Source organism: Coturnix japonica, chromosome 4 (assembly GCF_001577835.2).
Source record: "Coturnix japonica isolate 7356 chromosome 4, Coturnix japonica 2.1, whole genome shotgun sequence".
In the NCBI taxonomy this organism is placed as follows: domain Eukaryota; kingdom Metazoa; phylum Chordata; class Aves; order Galliformes; family Phasianidae; genus Coturnix; species Coturnix japonica.
The window spans coordinates 20,452,753-20,464,545 of NC_029519.1; positions in this window are offsets into that span (position 1 = coordinate 20,452,753).

Below are 11,793 nucleotides of genomic sequence, written 5' to 3' on the forward strand. Positions count from 1 at the left end.
TGGCCTCTCTCTGTAGCTCCATGTCACCCGCATGCTGGAGGCCATTGGTCCAGATGCAGTACTCCATATGGGGACTGATAAGGGCAGAGCAGAGTTGGACAATCCCCTTTCCCTCCCTGCTGGCCACCCCTCTTTTTGACATGGCCCAGTATACTACTGATCTGTCAGGCTGCAAGTGGACACTGCTGGCTTATGTCCAGCTTTTTGTCCACCAGAACCCCCAAGTCCTTTATTTTCCAGAGAGCTGTTTTCCTCCCAGTTTGTGCACCTCTGGGATTGCTCCAACCCAAGTACAACACATTGCACTTGGCCTTGATAAACCTCATCAGATTCCCATGAACCCTCTTAAGCATGTTCAGGTCCCTCTGTATGGCACCTCTCCCTTCTGTTTTATTAACAATATATGCTCAGGCATAAATTTGATTAAAAGAAAAACTCAATTATCTTTCATCATCTACATGGGAAGATAATAGAGAGGATAGTTTGAAAATCCAAGATAAGATCACAGTTATAAATACCCTTCTCACTGATAAACAATTAACTCATGAAGACCCCAGTCACAACCAATATATAAAATACTTACAAAGCCGGCTTTTATTACTTACAGTAAGGGTGGCATTGTTTGGATTCAGCTGAAATGTGGTGTCCCACTTTCACCCATTCTAGTTTCAAAGGGACCACCATCCTCTCAAGCTTAACAGATCTTGGGAAAGATTTTCATGCTCCTCTTTGCATGTACTTTTTGCCTTTTCAGTCTTCTGCTCCCTAGACATACAGATAATTATCACTTCCACACAAACAAGACTACTGACACAATTTGCAGACAAAAAAAAATATTGGTCAGCCAAACGAAATATGTTCAAGTTAACTTGATACAAATAAGTGTTGAAAGTAGTGCATTCTTCTTCATTTGACGCTTTTTGCATCAAAAGCCATGGGATGATCAGTGACTGAAAGCTTCAGAATTAGTTTTGGTATTTCCCATGGAGTTACTTCAAATTATGCCAAACAAGTTAAGAAAACAATTCAAAACTTTCAAGGACAAAATGCTACTTACACTGATCTCCAACATAGTCTCCAGAGGTTTAAATTATTTCACTACAAATTCAGCTTTAGCTTCTTTTGCAAATGTGTGAAATTATGATTCTTCATAAGACTCAACTAACTTATGTTCAGACTACAACCCAAAAGAGGCTTAAAAAGAACAAAGGTGTCTCTGCTGAACACCATACTGACTCTAAAAGAAAACAGCAGGAAAGACATCTCTAGGGAAGGAGTAATTCTCTCAGTTTTATTACTAAAATCCCTTTCAAGTACAGAAACACAATAACTCTGCACCGTTCCAGGTTCATTGTGTCATGGTTTTATGATGCTTGGTTATCAGTATCCCACATCATAACATCATGTAGTGCACTGGGAGTTAAAGAGTTAATGCTCCAGGTCTGGGTACCTGTCCCAGAAGAGAAGAACTACTACATTCCCCAGAGGACTGTTTGCTGTTCTGTTATCATTTCTGCTCAGGGGAAAAATATAAAAGGCCTTCATAGGTCACCTGACAGTCCCCTTTTCAATCATCTGGCTTGTCTCTGTTGCAGGTGCCATCTCATCACAGCATTAGAGTAAGGACTTTGTCTTTTCAATACTCTCTCATTTAATTTGATTAATTAGTTTCTATAATTCTAATTATATTGTATTATAGTGTGTTACCTTGCATTTCAATATCTTATTTGGTAAAATAGTTCATTTCTCCTCAGATTGTTGCTGCTGTTTTGTTTTTAGGCCTATTTCTGTACCCTTTTTCTTTCCCTTTTTGGATCCATGGATCAATGTGTCCCTCCACGCCTCCAGTCACAGAATTGGGCCAAACCAGCCCATATACTATTGACACTATGCCAGTGTAGCTGCAAGTAATATGCATCGCAGCGGATTTTGGAAACAGAACATATTAGCCTTCTACAGCAGTCAGCTTTTATGCAGTCATCCTGCAAAGTGATATTTTATCACTTCTATTCGGCTTGAAAGCTCTGTACAAAGTGTGTATATATATATATATACACACACACACACACACACACATATATATATATATAAATGTTCGGGGTTGCAATCCATAACAAATTTAGTAAACATATAAATAGGGTTTAATTTTAGATGCACCAGCCAGAGGAATATAAACAACCCCCCAAGTAAGGTTTTTATCACTGACAGATGGGACAGAAAGGCAACAAATCCCATAGGTCATTGTAACTAGATTCTAACACCTCATATGCTACGTGACTTTTTTGACAGCCTTGAAGAATTTTATGACAACTGTTGAGGATATATGCACTGCACAAGAAGTAAAAAGCCTAAAAACCAGGGAAGTCACCCAAAGCAAATCCAGCAAGTGAAAATAAATAAATAAAATAAAATAAAATAAAATAAAATAAAAATAATTACCTCTGGGATGGTGGTTTTACAGATTCAGAATTAAAAGATATTAGGAAGGGATCTCTGGAGGTCAGCTTATCCAACCCCCTGCTCCAAAAATGACACCTAAGATAGGTTGTCCAGAGCCATGCCAAGATGGCAGTTCAGAGTGAACTGAATATATGCTGTATTGTCTGTAGATCAAGAACAGCAGCTGGTAGAAGATTGTCCCATAAGCAACACTGCTGGTAGTCAATAGGTAATGGATGAATGGAAGATGTCTGCAAATAACATCACAACTGTATATTCTTTCTAAAGGCATAGTCTCAAATCAACTAAATCAGAATAATGAGCAATACTTCGTAGGTTTCTTCAAGTCAGTTACTACTGACCTTTCCACCTTCAATACTCAAGCTACAAATCCTGAAGTGGATATACACAGTTGCAAGTCCAACAAGCTAGTGTGTCTTTTGAAACAACATTCTTGACCTTCTCCTCTGAAATATCCTATGTATCTTATTAGTGTTCCACTAAAATCCTGGCACGTGTTTCTTTATCATCACCTGGTTATACTCTTACACACTTCCAACTCTTTCATCAAGAAATGATGAAATAATTTATTCTTAATTCCATATGGTATCTGCTTCTGGTCATGTCAATCCACCCAGAGACTACACCAGCATGAAACAGTCATCCATACGTTATTTTATAGCTCAGTTATATCTTTTACTTATATACACCGTATATAACAGATTTCACTCCTTGTAGTATTGGATGTTAACCTTCCACATTTCAGTCACAGTGAGGGGCAGATAGGTCACTTCCAGGGAACATGTACAGAGAGCTGTTCCTCACTCCTGTGCTGCGGAATGCCCTATTTTAGCTCTAGCAGCCAATCTGATCAGTACTGTAGCAAAGCAAACTCACTGTGCAATCAATCACAATAAAACCAATAAAATAGAAACACAATGCAGACATACTTGTCTGAGGTGTCAAGGGATGGATGCATCTTCTGTATCTCCGCCTTATATCAACCCTGCAAAGTATACCATATGAATTAACTGCCAATGATGAAAAACTTTCACCTTTCTTGTTTGTACACTCTGGGCACAATGTGAAATGAATAGCACCTAAATAGCATATATGCACTTAATGCATACATGCATTTCAAAATTCATCCTCACTAGTGTTACCATTATTAGTTGTTTCACCAGAATAATCAAGGATTTAAACGCAGAGAGACTGAGAAGCTACAGAGTCTCAGTGGCATTACCAAGGCCAGGTTAACATCAGAGGATGAAAAACCTGAGGGTAAATATTTTAGGAAAACATTTATTTTTTTTCTTAACATACCTTTACCCATCAAAAAATGCTTAGTTTCTTACGCTAAACAAAACTAAGATGATTAATTTTTTTTTAGGTTCTTTATCCACCTAGTCGGAACACCCAAGGGGACAAACACAGACAGTATAAATCCAGCTGGAAGTTCACATTAGCTTGTTGTCCAGTTTAAGCTCATTTCTAGTGTCAGGCTGGAGACAATACAACATTCTTCTTCACTCACGTAAAAAGCAAGACTTCATAGTACACAGCAAAACCGAAATGAGCAGCCCATCCAATTTCTAGTAGATAATTCTCCGGTAAATGATCTACAACGATATAACTAAGTATCTTTTATGTCACATTGAGGGCATTCAGCTCTGGGAGTACAGCAAAGTTTTCTGATATTTTGAAGTCCAACAGAGTGATCGTCTTCAGTCCTGCTGCTTCTCTGTTGCCAGTTCCTTGCAACACAGAATGCAACTTCAGAACACAAAATGGAACCTTAATAAAGACAACCTATGGAATAACTATGAAATTAACCTTTGTTACATATTTTCCCTAAGGAAAATACTTTAGCTTCTATTCATTTGCTCCAAGTGCTCTTAAATAATCTATCTTTTATCTTTTAACTGAATATATTTATATTCCTCCATGTCTCACTAGAATAGTTCAACTTCCAAATACTTACAAAGCTAGTAGCAGCAACTCTAGTTAGTACCACTTAAAGGAAATATCCTTGTTGAATTTAGAGCCTATGAACAAGTAGAACATGAGCAATATTATTGTCACTCCTTAAAAAAGATAAAATCCAATGAATCAGCTATGTGGGAACAGAAACATCACAGTAGCAGGCATTTTAAAACTACATCATAAAGCCTCTTCTGTAAATATTATGGGTCAAATCTTAGTCCTATTGAAGTGAAAGCTCATTCAAAAATCAAATAACGGAGTAGTAGTGTACTTTTGGGAAATAATTTGATCATAAGCTTTCCTTGCCAGCAGTCAGGCCTCTTCTCACACCTTTCTCTGCCTGCCAGCAGGCTGCACCTGCCTTAAATATTTCACTCAGCAATGGGCCACCAACCTATCTCTCAGGCCGAAGCTATACTTTAAATAGCAGAGAGGTTATGTCTTACAATGTAATATTAGTCAGCTTCTACTCAGTACCCAAGTGCTGCTGCCTTACAGCCTCTAGTAACAACAGCAAAATCAGTATGACTATTTTGTCTTTAGAGAGCTGGAGATTATTGTTTGTTTTGTTGCTGGCACCCTATCAACAGTATCTTCCTTCCACTCATGAATCCAGTTGATATAGAAGAGAAGCCATGAAAGAAGTCGCATATCTAACTGCTAAAGCCAGGCCCCTATGCTGTAAAAAGCAGAATGACAGCATTCTGATTTACAAAACAAAAGCAGGTTTTAAGAAAACATCATGGAGGTTTGCTGCTAAAAGCTCTTTGGAATGATTTCAGCATCCAAACAAGTAGCAAGTTAATATCTGTAGACCAGGCAAGGTAACCCAAAGCTGGCAGATCCTGCTCACATCACTGAGCGCACAGTTTAGATGCTCTTAGAGCAACGCTGAGTTTGTACAAGCTACCAAACCAAAAGCATTTTTACAAACAAGCATGTGTTGGAAAATGTAGTTTGAAGAACATTATAAAAATCATGACAGCAGGACCAAATGGAGCAGAGCCTACATTTTCAATAAATGTTTACCAAATTTACACTGCTACTACAGCTACAGCTACAACATGAGGCCATTCAAACGTGTTCAAGAATGTCACTCAGAATACCCAGAAACAGAACTGAATTGTATTCCTGCATTAACATCCTTGTGAAGCTACAGTGGGTTCCCAGGGGAAAAAAAGAAAAAGGGACATGGTATTATAAACAAAATTTCATCATCACCCTCAATGAGAAACTAAACTTCCAGACGATTTGCCTTTTTTTTTTTTTTTCCTTTTNNNTTTTTTTTTTTTTTTTTTTACTGTAGCATCTGTTTGTACCAGCAAGGGGCTAAAGTCATTTTTCTTACCTTTCACTCTTCTTCTGTTGACTACAGTACATTATATTATGTCCTTGCTTCCCTAGATAAGGTCTCTATTTTCTTCTTTTCTTCCTTCAAATATTTCATCAACACCTTCCTGCTACACTTCCATTTCTTTGTTCTTTTCTTGTATTTTGTCTATAGATATCTTCCCTGGAAACGTCTGTACTAGGGGACCTCAGCTCTGGCTTAGCTTCACCTGATAAAGATCTTCTCGGAGATTTCTAAACTATATTTCTCACTGCTGGAAATGACACTCTTGAAAAACTGATTAAGCAAAATAATCTTCCTTTGCTTCCACTTTAAAAGGATGAATAAGTCTAAAACATGCTTCTTATTCAATAAAATTTTACTTTGCATGTATTTTCAAGTCTGTACAAGGCGTACTGACCATTCTTGACAAAACTTTGAACAGTTGTTTCGCTCTTCTCATAATTAATTGCTGTTCTCCTTCAGATAGTTAAGTAACATTAGGAAAGAAAGCACTTATGCTTTTTATGATCAGGCACTGACATACATCACCTTATGGCACTGTCATAAGATAATAAGGTAGCATGAAAAAACATTCAATGTCATATGAAAAATCAAAATGTATTGAAGTTCACTAAAAGTGATAACTTATCATTTTCTTTTATTCCTATAAACACCAACATCTACTTCCTGGTCTAACTCCTTCCAAGAGACTTGCTTTTGTACTTAATCAATATACAATAGGAACCAGTACATTTTGAAACACCTATTTTTGTTTATTCTAGTTGGTCTTCCTCCTTACCTCTTAAAATTACGTAATATCCAGTCTTTTCTGTAGGGAGCAGTAGAATTTATACATTCTATACCACAGTTAGTATGTTTTCCTCTATATTGTTCCCTGTGGTTCAAAAGCAGGAAGCTAATATGCAAACTCAGTTCCTTAGAGGTAGCAAGCAAAATTACATATTGAGTCAGACTTATTACTTAGCATAATCCTATTTCTAAACAAGATAATAAAAATAATAACATAATATTTCTTCTACATTGAAGGATAATAACAAACCATGCTTATTTCCCAGAAGGTCGTAGAGTAAACAAAGGTCTAGTTTCTGTATTTAGAAATCCTCAAAGCTGTCACCCCAGAGATCCAGGTGCCAAGACAACAAATCTGGCCTGTTTTCTTTCTTACCTGGCTCTCATTGTTCTTAGTGGATCCTGCAGCTCCAACACTTCATGTATTAATGCCTACCTGTTTTACTCCTTCCTCTATGCCAGGACAGCACAAGAATTCAGTCAAATTAAAAAAAAAAAAAAAAAAAAGGAAAAGAAGCCCCAGAAAAAAATAAATAGGCTACTAAAGTTGTTATTGCCCCCAAGAGACTACTGACCAAACTTCATCTTTAGACCAAAAACTCATTTGAAGGCACATTTCAAGCCTAACTTCTCCCACACAGAAGCTGCTTCAGTGGTTGGCACAGTAACCTCCCTCTCCCTTATCACTGCTGGGGCAAAGAGACTCCACAGAGCAGGTTACACCAGGTTCTGGAGTACATAGGAATTATTTGCTCATGAATGCACATAAGAGGTGCCTAGGACTAAGGAGAAGGACCACAGACGTTAATATGCTATCTCTCACCACAAGAGATATTTATTGCTCCCCAGAATGGACTAATCCTCAGTCTTGCTAAGCTGTCAACTTCCAGTTTCCTATTCCTTCCCTTACAGTTTCAAATTTTCTTCATGCTTGCATTCTTCCTCTTGAATTTTTACATTAAAATTAACATAGCACTGCTGCACAGCACCAAACTAAGCCATCAATCACACACTGATGATCCTCCAGCTGGGAGTAATGGGATCTTTTACATGGAATTTCATACACTTACATATTCTTCTTCCTCCACCTAGGATGAAGTGGGCTTTTGTTACAAAACCTACCCAAGTAATCATCATCCACATCCAAGCATGCAGCTCAATTTGCTCACAGTACAAGCAGCAAGAAGCTCCTGTGAGAACCACATCATGTTATCCATTTTTCTACATTCTTGTTGCCAGTTATTTTTCATTTCCAAGAGAAAGAAATATTGGAGCTTTGCCAAGATCCATGTGTTCCTGGCAGAGCACCCACTGTAATGTTTTTAAGCAAAGCAAACATGAGTAAAGGACAGAAGGAAAATAATTTTTCAGTGAATTCAACCATAGCTTTTACTCTGACTATGTCACTTTTTAAAGAGCTTCTCTATTAAAGTCAGAACCACCAGAGACTCAAGTCATCTGAAGCACAGCAAGTTCTTGTATCCTAAACTATATACCCAGAAGTATTTAATTGGAAAAAAATGAGAAATCAATTTAGAGAGCCAGAGAATCATAATTTCTTATTTACAAGACTTGAAAGACAGAAAAATCTGAAACATAGAAAACTTTGAGCTTAATACAAAGACTATTAAATTTTAATGTAGACAAATACTAACAGGTACTGAATATTAATATGAATGCATACTGAATCTTCTTTCATATTGTTATGACTTTACAATTTTTTTCCTGCATATATAATTGCAATTTCTTCTAAAATTACTACAGATTTGTTCTGTGGATTTCTTCTTCTTTCGATGTGTTCCAAGTAGAACAAATATCTGACACTTCTATTTGAGGCATCCAGCTTCTTTAGTTCCTGTTCACAAGAGCCATCTATAAATTGTGTTCTTTTAGATAGGATGCAAGTAGAGAGTTCACTATCTTTTACACTTATACTACATAGACTGTTGTTTCAGAAAGTTATTTCCATAGCAGAGATGTGAGGGAAATATAATTTATTTTAAAGAAAAATACAAAAAAAAAAGGTTTTGTTTCTGCTGCATACAAAGCAAAACATATTGTTGAGGGAGGCAAAACTTCATTCTAAGTGGGATAAAAATAGTTTTCTTTCCATACTGAATTTTTAAAGTGTACTTATGTGTTAGTATCTTTCTGGCTTTTGTATGATATGAAAATACTCGATAAGTCATGTTTTTAATCATCAAGATTACTAGATCATTGAGAATTATTGTAACTTCATCTGGAAGATTTCAACTTCTTGAGTTTAAAAAACTTAGCCCCTTACAATCACAAGTTCAATGGAATTTGAAATGCAATAATACATGCCAACAGACTCAAGCACAAGAAGCAAGCAGTGATTGGAAAACCAAGTTGATCAGTAAAGTTGAAGTTCCAGATTTTCATTTTTAAATTGTGGACAGTTTGATGGGGCTGATAAACAGAAAATACATATTTATTCATTTATGCACTCTCCTCAATGAAATTGAAGCTTGAAACACAGGTGGATGTTAAGAAATTCAAGATGTTAACAACTTCCAAAACAGTATGGTAGGCTCCACTGTGACTGAGATCTCTTTGACCTTCCCCTATTGGTAGAAGTGTTCTTCAGCTGAATCATAAAACCAGCTCCACTGAAAATGAGAGAACTCTTATACACAGAAAAAAAAAAAAAAAAGGAAAAAAGAAAAAAAAAAACAGGAATGCATGGGGAGGCCACAGCCAACTTCTCAGTACATTTTTACCCCCAATTAACCCAAAACCAAAAAAAAAAAAAAAGCAAAGGCAAGCAGACAGCTCCCATATGAGAGCAAGGCCCCACTGTGAAGGGGCATCACATCGAAGGATAAGCCACCATAGGGAAGTTAATCAAGCAAGAGGTGCATCAGTCCCTCTATCTAGCCACTTGCTTGGGAAAACATCTTTTTTACACTTTTAAAGCATATATATCATAGGTAATTGTTATATATTCATGTACACATTTCTTCATATTATACTAATTTACTTTTATGTTTATTATAATTATTTTTCCAGAAATAAGACATTAGAAGATATATAAGATGAACTCTACCAAAAAGTCTTCCCTGATTAAGAAAAGTTCTGCTTCCCAAGGCTACTTCGGAAAATTAGTATCGCAACAAAGCATAAAGCATAGCCTCAATGATCTTCTGCATCGCTTCTTTTATTACATTACAATTTCTTCAGAGCCAGTCGTTAAGTCTTTGTTTGCTCATTTATGCTCTCTATCCTGAGACTGAAACAAAAACATCACAAGTAAACTGGATTAGTGATTAGCCACCTTCAGGAACTGAGCCACTTTAAGTTTTTCACTTTAAAGATCAATAAAAATGCTAGAATAGGCCTCGAAATCTGACAGATAAGCAAAGAATGTTTTCCAGCCATGGCTTCTAGGTTGGAAAACAGTTCGATACTAAGACACCTGCAGCTCTACACATACACATTTAGCACTGACGTTTACAGAAGTACCATGTTCAGGGTTCAGCATCTCATCACTGCCACAAAATTTCATTCAGAAGTACTCAGATGTCTGAAACAATTTTCTTAAGCTCCAAACACAGGTTACAGTTCTTACTGTCAAGTCTCTTGGCACAATAAAGCATCTGTAATAATTGTATCCTTAGGCTTACTTGGTATTAATCATATTCTATGAAAAAAAAAGTCCACTGTTAAAGAATATCATAATGAACACTGAACAGTAAAGCATGCTAAAATGAATGAATGACAAGATTAAGCATGTATTTAGAAACTGACACTTCATCCACAGGATGCTAAGAAAGAAGTTCACAATTAAAGCTTCACAATTAAAGACTCTCAAATCTTGCTCGTATCACAGAAGTTAAAGATGTATCGTGGCAATATACATTCACTGAAACGCACCAAGAAAAGATTTAAGATTTATCCACAAGATGCCTGGAAACTGAATGATGAAAACAGATAAATCAGTTTAGTCTGATTTTCAAAAGAAATTAACTCCCTGAGAAGTCAAATCAATATTCTATATGTCAGTCCTATATTTAAGTCTCATTTGCACCTACATTCAATGCAAGTAATATCATTTCATTGACATTATAAAACAAATAGAGAAAATACCTGATTTGTCTAATATTTTATATTATTTTTGTGTCAATCTCTCTCAAAGCAGACTGTGGGACCATAGGAAAAGGAAGACAGTGGATTTAAATGTGTTTCCCATTAAACTTCAAGGAAAATATAAATCTAAATCCCTTATACTTCAAGTATAAGCTGACTTAATTAACTTTTCTCAGGCCTCAGATAGTGTGCATCAAAGAAGTATCAGCAGTAAGTGAGCTTTTCTACTCTCTAGCATTTTGCCTCACACATCTCTCATGCTCAACAGCTTTCTTAATACAACCGAATAAATGACAAGTAAATGTCAAGTAATGCACGAACCAGAACCATGAATTAGCTTAGTAAAACTAATATGGAGCTTTAAAAAGATACTGAAGTTATTTTATTCTCTGGAGACTATTAGTTTTCATTGTTGTTTTTTTTTTTTTTTGTTTTTTTTTTGTTTGTTTGTTTGTTTTTTGTTTTTTTGCTTGTTGAATCTAAAAGGATGTTATAATCAGTGTCATGGGATATTGTGGTGTCCAAGAGGTAAAGTTACCAATCAAATTATCTGCAAAAATAACAAAAAAGAATTACAAAATAAAACAGATGCACAAAGATGAGCCTTTAGTAGTTTACCTGGTTTAGATTCAGCAACATGGGAAAAGAGGAATCTAGTGTCTCACCCAGAGTTCTTGCCCAAGATGCAAATTGAATTTCTCTCCACATCCACCATTTAATGTTTTACAAACATCCATTCTGCCATTTGAATGGAATCTCAAAGCACAGTGGACAAGAGACACAGACCTAATTTGTGACAAGACTAGAATAACCTTCTCCCTAAAGGACATTTACTCAACAGTTATCTCACCTTCCACATATTGTACATACCTCCAAGACGGAACTTAATACGAACTATTTTGGCTATGAAACTAAAACTTGACGAATACCATAGCTTTTTACTGTTTCCCTCCCTCCTTTCACAGACAAACCAAAAATAATACTCTTCCACAGTTACCAGAGATTTAATTTGACAGCAAATGGGTACTACTCTGCATCACCATTCAATAATGTTAAACACACTCAAGTGACTGACGAAGAAAGAGCATTATTTGTTCTTCCCAAAACCATATATTCACCAC